Genomic DNA, 12,644 nt, shown 5'->3' on the forward strand with positions numbered 1-12,644 from the left:
TGGCCTCTCCCGTTGCGGAGCACAGGCTCTGGATGCGCAGGCTCAGCAGCCATGGCTCACGGGCCTAGCCGCTCCGCGGCATGTGGGATCTTCCCAGACCGGGGCATGAACCCGTGTCCTCTGCATCGGCAGGCGGACTCTCAACCATTGCGCCACCAGGGAAGCCCAAGGGGAATGGGTTTTATTATTGGAATTCCCACACTCTGCCATCTGCTTTCCAGTTTTGGAGAATTCTCCCCCCTTTCCAAATTTCTCATTTTTCTCCTCTTTACCTCCCTCTAACCTAATTCCCTGGGTGATTCCAGGCACACTTTTTTTTTTTTTTTTAAATTGAAGTATAGTTGATTGTATATGTATATATATTATATATACATAACATGTTTTGTATATATAATATATATACGGTCCCCTGGCCATCTGTTTGTCTGTAGGAAAATGTCTATTCAGATCCTCTGCCCATTTTTAAAATGGATATTTTTGTTGTGGTTATTGAGCTATATGAGTTCTTTATATATTTGGATATGCTTATTGGATCTATGATTTGCAAATATCTTCTCCCATTCACTAGGTTGTCTTTTTGTTTTGTTGATGGTTTCCTTTGCAGTGCAAAAGCTTTTTAGTTAATGTTGGCCCATTTGTTTATTTTTGCTTTAGTTGCCATTGCCTTTGGAGTCAGATCCAAAAAAAATACTGCCAAGAGTGATGTCAAGGAACTTATTGTCAATATTTTTTTCCAGGAGTTTTATGGTTTCTGGTCTTAACAGTCAAGTTTTTAATCCATTTTGAGTTAATTTTTTTGTATGGTGTACAATAGTGGTCTAGTTTCATTCTTTTGCATGTGGCTTTCCAGTTTTCTCAACACCATATATTGAAGAGATTGTCCTTTCTACATTTTATATTCTTGGCTCCTTTGTTGTAAATTAATTGACTATATATATGGGTTTATTTCTGGGCTCTCTATTCTGTTTCATTGATCTGTTTTTATGCCAATACTGTTTTGATTATTACAGCTTTGTAGTATAGCTTGAAATCAGGGAGCATGATGCCTCCAGCTTTGTTCTTTCTTCAGATTGCTTTGGCTAAATGGGGGCTTCTGTGATTCTGTACAGATTTTAGGATTGTTCTATTTCTGTGAAAAATGCGATTGGAATTTTGATAGGGATTGCACTGAATCTATAGATTGCTTTCGGTAAAATGGACATTTTAACAATATTAATTCTTCCAAACCATGTGCATGGAATATCTTTCCATTAATTTGTGCCTTCTTCAATTTCTTTGATCAATGTCTTATAGTTTGCATTCTGCAGGTCTTTCATCTCCTTTGTTGTGAAAGTTAACCAAAATAAAACAAAATATGCAGTATTCATGGTTAAGAACATGCTTTCTACTGTCTACCACTTCCTGCATTATTATTTTTTGCCCTAAAGATAATCACCTGTCTGATGGCTATTTTGCTTCCTGGTTCTTGGCAGGAGAGTGGGTGCTTTCCATATACAGGCTTTAATTAATTACCCTGCTTTCAGACCCAGCTGCTGTTGTCTATCCTAGTCAGAATTTCCTGGCTCTAAGTATTTTGGGTTTCTTCAGGTAATATTGGTGCACTCCTCCATTACATTCTTTTCCACTCATATTCTAAGTAGTGGTTCCTCCTGCCCTGCTTTATTAGTCATTGGTCTTTCATCCTCTTTCTGTTTCCCAAAAATTTGTTAAAATAATGTGTTTTCTAATGGCTTACCTTCTCTCTTAAATGTTGTGGGTTTATAAACTGAAAATAACTTTCAGGTTTATTTAAATAAGGTTTTCAGAGGGATTAACAAAAAGCATTTGGCTCTTCATCGTCTTGAAGAAGAACAAATTATTTAATTCTCAGAACAACCCTATACAATTCTATTTTACAGATTTGGAAACATTGGCACAAGGAGGTTAAATAGATTTTTCTAACACAAATAAGCTATTTGATGATGTAGTGGGAATTAAATCCCAGAAGCTCTACTCCAGAGCTTCATATTCTTGTTTTCGCTCTAAATTCACTACTAAGAAATCCTAAGACATTTAGAAATATCCTAGGAGACAGCAGATGTATTATTATCTTGGACTATTTCATTTTCAAAAACCCAGAAGACACCTGGTTAAGTATATGATTCCTAATTATGTTTGGCAGATGATACATTCTAAAATGTATCAATTTATATTTCTTCTGGATTATTCCACTTTGCATCTCCTTAATCAGTCATTAGTTGCTTCATATTTGATTTATTTAGAACTGTTTTGTCTGTTGAAAAAAATTTTTTTTAATCAGAGAAGTGCAATGGAAAAGAATAGATATCATTTGGAGAAATGAACAATAACAGAAAAGGGGCAGTGGGGTGGCTTAAAGTGGCATACATAAAACATAAGTTTATTCCTATATCTTTTTCCCTGAAGGCTTATTCTTAAGGGACGTCTATAAAACAGAAATGTACCAGATGGCCATGTTGAGATCTGGTTAACACTTGCCAGCAAATACTGCTTTATAAACTCTAGAAGGGACCTGTATATTTAAACATAGTAATCTGTATATCGAATGCCAGAAACCTGGTTTTAAATATTCAGTTTATATCCTGGCACTGATCACTGAGTTGTCTCCTTGATTTTCTATTCAGTTTTGCCATTGAGAATGAGCAAGTCTTGTTTCTCAGAACCTCAGTTTCCTCATGTATACAAGTGAAGAGGCTGGACCAGATGATTTCAAAGATCTTATCCTCCCACAGAATTCTGATTCTATTATTCAGCTCTTCTTATTTTGTTTTTGGTGGTTCTTAATAAACCTTTTGATCAATACTTTATTTATTTATTTATTTATTATTTTTTTTTTGCGGTACGCGGGCCTCTCACTGCTGTGGCCTCTCCCGTTGCAGAGCACAGGCTCCGGATGCACAGGCTCAGCGGCCATGGCTCATGGGCCTAGCCGCTCCGCGGCATGTGGGATCTTCCCGGACCAGGGCATGAACCCGTGTCCCCCTGCATCGGCAGGTGGACTCTCAACCACTGCGCCACCAGGGAAGCCCTGTTCTTTTTTTAAAAAAAATTATATTTGTTTATTTATTTGGCTGTATTGGGTCTTAGTTGCGGCACACGGGATCTTTGTTGTGGCATGCAGGATGTATCGTTGCAGCATGTGGGCTCTTCCTTGTGGCACATAGGCCTCTCTAACTGTAGCGTGGGCTTCTCTCTAGTTGTGGCTCAGGCTCAGTAGTTGTGGTGCGTGGGCTTAGTTGCCCTGAGGCATGTGAGATCTTAGTTCCCTGACCAGGTATTGAACCTTCATCCCCTGCACTGATAGGGGGATTCTTAACCACTGGACCACCAGGAAAGTCCCAGTTTTGCCTGTTCTTGAACATGATATAAATGGAATCAGACAGTATGTTTTATTTATACATCAAAGTACATGAATGTTATGGCAGTGTTATTCGTAATAGCCAATAGTGGTAGCCACCCAAATCTCCATTAACTGATGAATGGATAGACAACATACAGTATATCTATAAAATGGAATACTATTTGTCAACAAAAAGGAAAGAAATACTGATGCACTCTTTAGTGTGTGGCTTCTTTTACTCAGTGTAATGATTTTGAGATTTTGTTGTTGTGTGTATCAGTAATTCATTCCTTTTTATTGCTGAGCAGTGTTCCATTGCAAGTAGCATAAAATCTCAGATCCTTCACAGTTCTTTTTTTAAAAAATATTTTTATTTTAATACAGCAGTTTATTATTATCAGTTTTATACATATTAGTGTATATTTGTAAATCCCAATCTCCCAATTCATCCCACCCCCACCCCCACCCCTCACTTTCCCCCCTTGGTGTCCATACGTTTGTTCTCTAAATCTGTGTCTCTATTTCTGCCTTGCAAACCAGTTCATCTGTACCATTTTTCTAGATTCCACATATATGCGTTAATATATGATATTTGTTTTTCTCTTTCTGACTTACTTCATTCTGTATGACAGTCTCTAGGTCCATCCACGTCTCTACAAATGACCCAATTTCATTCCTTTTTGTGGCAGAGTAATATTCCATTGCATATATATACCACATCTTCTTTATCCATTTGTCTGTCGATGGGCATTTAGGTTGCTTCCATGACCTGCCTATTGTAAATAGTGCTGCAATGAACATTGGGGTGTATGTGTCTTTTTGAATTATGGTTTTCTCTGGGTATGTGCCCAGTAGTGGGCTTGCTGGGTCATATGGTAATTCTATTTTTAATTTTTTAATGAACCTCCATACTGTTCTCCATAGTGGCTGTATCAATTTATATTCCCACCTACAGTGCAAGAGGATTCCCTTTTCTCCACACCCTCTCCAGAATTTATTGTTTGTAGATTTTTTGATGATGGCCATTCTGACTGGTGTGAGGTGATACCTCATTGTAGTTTTGATTTGCATTTCTTTAATAGAGGAGTTGAGCAGCTTTTCATGTGTCTCTTGGCCATCTGTATGTCTTCTTTGGAGAAATGTCTATTTAGGTCTTCTGCCCATTTTTGGATTGGGTTGTTTGTTTTTCTAATATTGAGCTGCATGAGCTGTTTATATATTTTGGAGATTAATCCTTTGTCCATTGATTCGCTTGCAAATATTTTCTCCCATTCTGAGAGTTGTCTTTTTGTCTTGTTTATAGTTTCCTTTGCTGTGCAAAAACTTTTAAGTTTCATTAGGTTCCATTTGTTTTTGTTTTTATTTCCGTTTCTCTAGGAGGTGGGTCAAAAAAGATCTTGCTGTGATTTATGTCAAAGAGTGTTCTTCCTATATTTTCCTCTAAAAGTTTTATAGTGTCTGGTCTTATATTTAGGTCTTTAATCCATTTTTGTTTATTTTTGTGTATGGTGTTAGGGAGTGTTCTAATTTCATTCTTTTACATGTAACTGTCCAGTTTTCCCAGCACCACTTATTTAAGAGACTGTCTATTCTCCATTGTATATCCTTGCCTCCTTTGTCATAGATTAGTTGACTGTAGGTGTGTGGATTTATCTCTGGGCTTTCTATCCTGTACCATTGATCTATACTTCTGTTTTTGTGCCAGTACCATACTGTCTTGATTACTGTAGCTTTGTAGCATAGTCTGAAGTCAGGGAGTCTGATTCCTCCAGCTCTGTTTTTGTCCCTCAAGGTTGTTTTGGCTATTTGAGGTCTTTGTGTCTCCATACAAATTTTAAGATTTTTTGTTCTAGTTCTGTAAAAAATGCCATTGGTAATTTGATAGACATTGCATTGAATCTGTAGATGGCTTTGGGCAGTATAGTCATTTTCACAATACTGATTCTTCCAATCCAAGAATACAGTATATCTTTGCATCTGTTTGTGTTATCTTTGATTTCTTTCATCAGTGTCATAGTTTTCTGAGTACAGGTCTTTTACCTCCTTAGGTAGGTTTATTCCCAAGTATTTTATTCTTTTTGTTGCAATGGTGAATGGGATTGTTTCCTTAATTTCTCTTTCTGATCTTTCGTTGTTAATAGGAATGCAAGTGATTTCTGTGCATTAATTTTGTATCCTGCAACTTTACCAAATTCATTGATTAGCTCTAGTAGTTTTCTGGTGGCATCTTTAGGGTTATCTATGTATAGTGTCATGTCATCTGTAAACAGTGACAGTTTTACTTCTTCTTTTCCAATTTGTATTCCTTTTATTTCTTTTTTTCTCTGATTGCCATGGTTAGGACTTCAAAACTATGTTGAATAATAGTGGCAAGGGTGGACATCCTTGTCTGGTTCCTGATCTCAGAGGCAATGGTTTCAGTTTTTCACTGTTGAGAACGATGTTTGCTGTAGGTTTGTTGTATATGGTCTTTATTATGTTGAGGTAGCTTCCCTCTATGCCCACTTTCTGGAGAGTTTTTATCATAAATGGGTGTTGAATTTTGTCATAAGCTTTTTCTGCATCTATGCAGATGCTCATGATCATATGGTTTTTATTCTTCAATTTGTTAATATGGTGTATCACATTGATTGATTTGCGTATATTGAAGAATCCTTGCATCCCTGGGATAAATCCCACTTGATCATGGTGTATGATCCTTTTAATGTGTTGGTGGATTCTGTTTGCTAGTATTTTGTTGAGGATTTTTACATCTATATTCATCAGTGGTATTGGTCTGTAATTTTCTTTTTTTGTAGTATCTTTGTCTGGTTTTGGTATCAGGGTGATGTTGGCCTCGTAGAATGAGTTTGGGAGCATTCCTGCCTCTGGAATTTTTTGGAAAAGTTTGAGCAGGATGGATTTTAGGTCTTCTCTAAATGTTTGGTAGAATTCACCTGTGAAGCCATCTGGTTCTGGACTTTTGTCTGTTGGAAGATTTTTAATCACAGCTTCAATTTCATTACTTGTGATTGGTCCGTTCATATTTTCTATTTCTTCCTGGTTCAGTCTTGGAAGGGTATACCTTTCTAAGAATTTGTCCATTTCTTCCAGGTTGTCCATTTTGTTGGCATAGAGTTGCTTGTGGTAGTCTCTTATGATGCTTTGTATTTCTGCGGTGTCCGTTGTAACTTCTCCTTTTTCATTTCTAATTTTATTGATTTGAGTCCTCTCCCTCTTTCTCTTGATGAGTCTGGGTAAAAGTTATCAATTTTGTTTATCTTTTCAAAGAACCAGCTTTTAGTTTTATTGATCTTTCCTATTGTTTTCTTCTTTTTCTATTTCATTTATTTCTGCTCTTATCTTTATTTCTTTCCTTCTACTAACTTTGGGTTTTGTTTGTTCTTCTTTCTCTAGTTCCTTTAGGTGTAAGGTTAGATTATTTGAGATTTTTCTTGTTTCTTGAGATAGGATTGTATTGCTTTAAACTTCCCTCTTAGAACTGCTTTTGCTGCATCCTATAGGTTTTGGATCATCATATTTTCGTTGTCATTTGTCTCTAGGTATTTTATGATTTCCTCTTTGATTTCTTCAATGATCTCTTGGTTATTTAGGAACGTATTGTTTATCCTCCATGTGTTTGCATTATTTACATTTTATTCCCTGTAGTTTATTTCTAATCTCATAGTGCTGTGGTCAGAAAAGATGCTTGAAATGATTTCAATTTTCTTAAATTTACCAAGGCTTGATTTGTGACCCAAGATGTGATGTATCCTGGAGAATGTTCCATGTGCACTTGAGAAGAAAGTGTAATTTGCTGTTTCAGATGGAATGTCCTATAAATATCAATTAAATCTATCTGGTCTTCTATGTCATTTAAAGCTTGTGTTTCCTTATTAATTTTCTGTCTGGATGATCTGTCTATTGGTGTAAGTGAGGTGCTAAAGTACCCCACTATTATTGTGTTACTGTCAATTTCCTCTTTTTTTTTTGCGGTACACGGGCCTCTCACTGTTGTGGCCTCTCCCATTGCGGAGCACAGGCTCTGGATGCACAGGCTCCGCGGCCATGGCTCATGGGCCCAGCCGCTTCACGGCATGTGGGATCTTCCTGGACCGAGGCACGAACCCGTGTCCCCTGCATCAGCAGGCGGACTCTCAACCACTGCACCACCAGAGAAACCCTTGATTTCCTCCTTAATATCTGTTAGCATTTGCTTTATGTATTGAGGGTCTCCTGTGTTGGGTGCATAAATATTTATAATTGATATATCTTCTTGGTTTGATCACTTGATCATTATGTAGTGTCCTTCCTTGTCTCTTGTAACATTCTTTATTTTAAAGCCTATTTTATCTGATATGAGTATTGCTACTCCAGCTTTCTTTTGATTTCCATTTGCATGGAATATCTTTTTCCATCCCCTCACTTTCAGTCTGTATGTGTCCCTAGGTCTGAAGTGGGTCTCTTGTAGACAGCATATATATGGGTCTTGTTTTTGTATCCATTTAGTGAGCCTGTGTCTTTTGGTTGGAGCATTTAATCCATTCACATTTAAGGTAAATGAATTGTTCCTATTACCATTTTCTTAATTGTTTTGGGCTTGTTTTTATAGGTCCTTTTCTTTATATATATATATATATATTTTAAATTAATTTATTTTTTTGGCTGCGTTGGGTCTTCGTTGTTGCATGCGGGTTTTTTTTTCTTTAGTTGCGGGGAATTGGGGCTACTCTTCATTGCGGTGCATGGGCTTCTCATCGCTGTGGAGCATGGGCTCTAGGTGCACGGGCTTCAGTAGTTGTGGCACGTGGGCTCAGTAGTTGTGGCTCACAGGCTCTAGAGCACAGGCTCAGTAGTTGTGGGACATGGGCTTAGTTGCTCTGCAGCATGTGGGATCTTCCCGGAGTAGAGCTTGAACCCATGTCCCCTGTATTGGCAGGCAGATTCTTAACCACTGCACCACCAGGGAAGCCCTGTAGGTCCTTTTCTTGTCTTGTGTTTCCCATTTAGAGAAGTTCCTTTAGACTTTGTTGTAGAGCTAGTTTTGTGGTGCTGAATTCTTAGCTGTTGCTTATCTGTAAAGGTTTTGATTTCTCCATGGAATCTGAATGAAATCCTTCCTGGGAAGCGTAATCTTGGTTGTCTTCATTTGTTTTCATTTTTTTTCTTTATTCTGTTCTTCCAGGTCACTTATCTGTTCTTCTGCCTCAGTTATTCTGCTATTGATTCCTTCTAGTGTATTTTTCATTTCAGTTATTGTATTGTTCCTCTCTGTTTGTTCTTTATTTCTTCTAGGTCTTTGTTAAACATTTCTTGCATCTTCTTGATCTTTGCCTCCATTCTTTTTCCGAGGTCCTGTATCATCTTCACTATCATTATTCTGAATTCTTTTTCTGGAAGGTTGCCTATCTCCACTTCATTTAGTTGTTTTTCTGGGGTTTTATCTTGTTCCTTCATCTGTTACATAGTCCTCTGCCTTTTTATTTTGTCTATCTTTCTGTGAATGTGGTTTTCGTTCCACAGGTTGCAGGACTGTAGTTCTTCTTGCTTCTGTTCCCTTCGCAGTTCTTGACAAAATGACATTCAATAAACATATACACTTGCTTACAAAATCTCTTAGCAACCTAGGAATATGAGGAATTTACTCAAGGTGATGAAAAGGATGTATCAAAGGAAGTTTTACATGTGTCATACTTAATAGTAATACTTGAAAAGCAGTCTCAATTATATTAGAAATGGGCCTTAGTTTGGAGTGTATTAATTGGTGTAAGAGACCAACTCCACTTTCCGGCTACAGGTCCCCAAGTGGAGTGGGAGGCCTGACGGGGGAGCCGAGCGGCAGCGGCGGCGGGGGTGGTAATGACAGAGCTGGTGCAGGGGCAGAGCGCTCCGGTGGGGATGAAGGCTGAGGGCTTCGTGGATGCTCTGCACCGGGTCCGGCAGATTGCTGCTAAAATTGATTCAATTCCTCACTTGAATAATTCCACACCTCTAGTGGACCCCTCAGTGTATGGCTATGGAGTACAAAAACAGCCCTTGGATGATGGAGTAGGTAACCATTTAGGGGCCTTCTTACATCAAAGGGCAGTAATAACAGAAGAATTCAAAGTGCCTGATAAAATGGTTGGATTTATTATCGGTTGGGGAGGTGAGCAGATTTCACGGATTCAAGCAGAATCTGGTTGCAAAATTCAGATTGCCTCAGAGAGTTCTGGGATTCCAGAGAGGCCCTGTGTACTTACCGGAACCCCAGAAAGTATTGAACAAGCCAAACGGCTCCTGGGACAGATTGTGGACCACTGTCGGAATGGACCTGGCTTTCATAATGACATAGATGGCAACAGCACGATCCAGGAGATTCTCATCCCTGCGTCTAAAGTGGGGCTGGTCATCGGCAAGGGAGGGGAGACAATAAAGCAGTTGCAGGAGCGGACAGGTGTGAAGATGGTCATGATCCAGGACGGCCCATTGCCCACGGGAGCAGACAAGCCTCTTCGCATCACCAGAGACCCATTTAAAGTACAGCAAGCAAGAGAAATGGTATTAGAGATCATCCGAGAAAAAGACCAAGGTGATTTTCGAGGTGTACGTGGTGATTTCAGCTCCCGAATGGGAGGAGGCAGTATAGAGGTGTCTGTCCCTAGGTTTGCAGTTGGGATTGTAATAGGAAGAAATGGGGAAATGATCAAAAAGATCCAGAATGATGCCGGTGTGAGAATTCAGTTCAAACCAGATGATGGTATTAGTCCAGAGAGAGCTGCACAGGTCATGGGACCCCCAGAGCGATGCCAGCATGCAGCACATGTCATCAACGAGCTTATTCTTACAGCTCAGGAAAGAGATGGCTTTGGAGGCCTGGCGGTAGCCAGAGGAAGAGGCCATGGTCGTGGTGACTGGAGCGTGGGAACCCCTGGTGGCATCCAGGAGATAACCTACACAGTGCCGGCAGATAAGTGCGGCCTCGTCATAGGCAAAGGGGGTGAGGACATCAAAAGCACAAACCAGCAGTCAGGAGCACACGTGGAGCTTCAGCGGAACCACCCTCCCAACACGGACCCCAACCTGCGAATATTCACCATCACGGGAGTTCCTCAACAGATTGAGCTGGCCAGACATCTCATAGATGAGAAAGTTGGCGGTGCCAGTCTCGGAGCGCCCGGAGATTATGCACAGGGCCCCTTCAGCCAGCCACCTGCCGCGCCGCATCAGAACACCTTTCCTCCAAGGAGCTCAGGGTGCTTCCCAAACATGGCCGCTAAAGTGAACGGAAGCCCTCACAGCACGCCTGTGAGTGGTCCTTCGGCCTTCCTGACCCAGGGCTGGGGCAGCACCTACCAGGCGTGGCAGCAGCCCACACAGCAGGTTCCAAGCCAGCAGAGCCAGCCGCAGAGCAGCCAGCCCGACTACAGCAAGGCCTGGGAAGACTATTACAAAAAACAGAGTCACGCTGCCAGCGCCGCTCCTCAGGCCAGCTGCCCGCCGGACTACACGATGGCCGGGGCGGAGTATTACAGACAGCAGGTCGCGTTCTACGGACAAACATTAGGGCAAGCTCAGGCCCACAGCCAGGAGCAGTAGGACAGTGGCCTGCAGCTCCCTTTCCCCGCCCCCTCCCAAACCATTGTGAGCAAAACCTATTTGTAACAGAGGTTTTTGGATGTGCAAACCTTTTGATGAAGAGCCTTTGTTTTGTTCTGTGAAACACTAGATTAACAGAATTTTTCTAAATATCGGGAAAATCAGTTACTAAAAATTGCTGATAATTTTTGTTTTGTTATTTTTGTTTGTTACTTCAAATCTGTAAGCTCTGGGATTCTTTTTGGAGCAATACCTGCAAATTCTGGCACCAGAATGTGCCGCAGAGCAGTGACATTTCAACATGGTGTGTTTTTGTTTTGTTTTGTTTGCATGTCTTTTTATTTACAGTTTTTTCTGTTGCAACAGAAAGTGGCTTGGAAGTCTTAGGTGGCTTGTAACAAATTCTTTTAAAAAATTTTTAAACAGTATTTAAATATTCTTAAATGTGTAAATTCATTAAATGTTTTACTTCTAATTTCTTGTGTCTTGGCTGTCTGGTTTCATTGCATTTTTTAAAAAACTGAACTATTATGTATTATAATTAATTATGTGAATTCTGAATTGAGACAGATAATTGTATTGCTGTCCAACAGGGTTCGGGAGGGGGCATTTTATAGGGTTTGTATAATTTCTAGAGTTCTAAAGGGGTAATAATATAAAAATGTGTTTGTGTGTTTAGCAGACGTTTTATCATGTCTCCATTACCTACCGATTGCAATTGTGTATCTAAGACCTCCAAGCTTGTTTTAAAAACAAAACAAAAAAACCTTTCTCTATTCTCTCAGAAATATAAATACTGTTATTTTTAATATTAAAAATAAATTCAATATAACTTTTAAGAAACACTATGGAACATTAAATCACATAAAAATGTAACTTTTTAAATTCCAAGGTGTGTTTTGCTTTTTTCTTTTAAATATTTTCTTAATATTTGTCAAATTAACTAGATGAATAAATAAATCTAGCATTAACCACAATATGAATTAAATAATTTTGATTTAATAAAAGGGATAATATGATCTCCAGTGTTTACTGTAGTGTATCTTGTACAGATAACATGTATTTTTAAAAGAAAAATGGAATTGAAGCTATTTTTTCTTGCATTTTTCAGTTGACCTGGGGGACATTCTGTTTGAGATACACTGAAGTTACTGAAGTGTCTGGGGTTTTTCTCCTTATTTTCCTTATAATGCTTGAAATATCTAACTATTAAAAAAGGCAATTGGAAAAGGTTATGCATGTTGTTTTTTTAAAAAAACTTGTTTTTATTGGACTGAAAATTCATTTTACACTCTACATAATAAAATTTCCACAAGACATCTTGTGCGCAAAGTAAAAAAAAAAAAAAAAGAGACCAACTCCAAAGTTTCAGTGGCTTAACAAAATAGAAGTACCTTTCTTGCCAGTATAGCAGTATAATGTGCGTGTTCCTCATCAGCAGATGTCTATTCTAGAGCTCATTTAGAGACCCAGGCTACTTCCATATTGTGGCTCTGCTATCCTTTAAGAGTTCAGAGTTCTCTGCATCCAGCCAGCAGGCTAAGAAAAGGTGGTGAAGGCATGCCCGTTTCTTAATTGACTTTGCCTAGAAGTAACAGATATCATTTCTGGTCACAGCTGAAACTATAGCCCAGGGACTTTTGAATCTAAATTGTAAACTAAATTTAAATTTAAATCTGAGTGCATTTAATACTAGCTCAATCAATGGCTTCTTTCTGAAACTATGTCT

At 39.0% G+C, this 12,644-nt stretch overlaps 1 pseudogene; it reads left to right on the forward strand.

Annotated features, from left to right (window-relative positions):
* The first annotated feature begins 9,074 nt into the window (after nucleotides 1-9,074).
* Nucleotides 9,075-12,273, forward strand: LOC137227988 (far upstream element-binding protein 3 pseudogene; annotated as a pseudogene).
* The last annotated feature ends 371 nt before the right edge of the window (nucleotides 12,274-12,644 follow it).

The sequence above is a fragment of the Pseudorca crassidens genome, chromosome 7 (genome assembly GCF_039906515.1).
Source record: "Pseudorca crassidens isolate mPseCra1 chromosome 7, mPseCra1.hap1, whole genome shotgun sequence".
Classification (NCBI taxonomy): Eukaryota; Metazoa; Chordata; class Mammalia; order Artiodactyla; family Delphinidae; genus Pseudorca; species Pseudorca crassidens.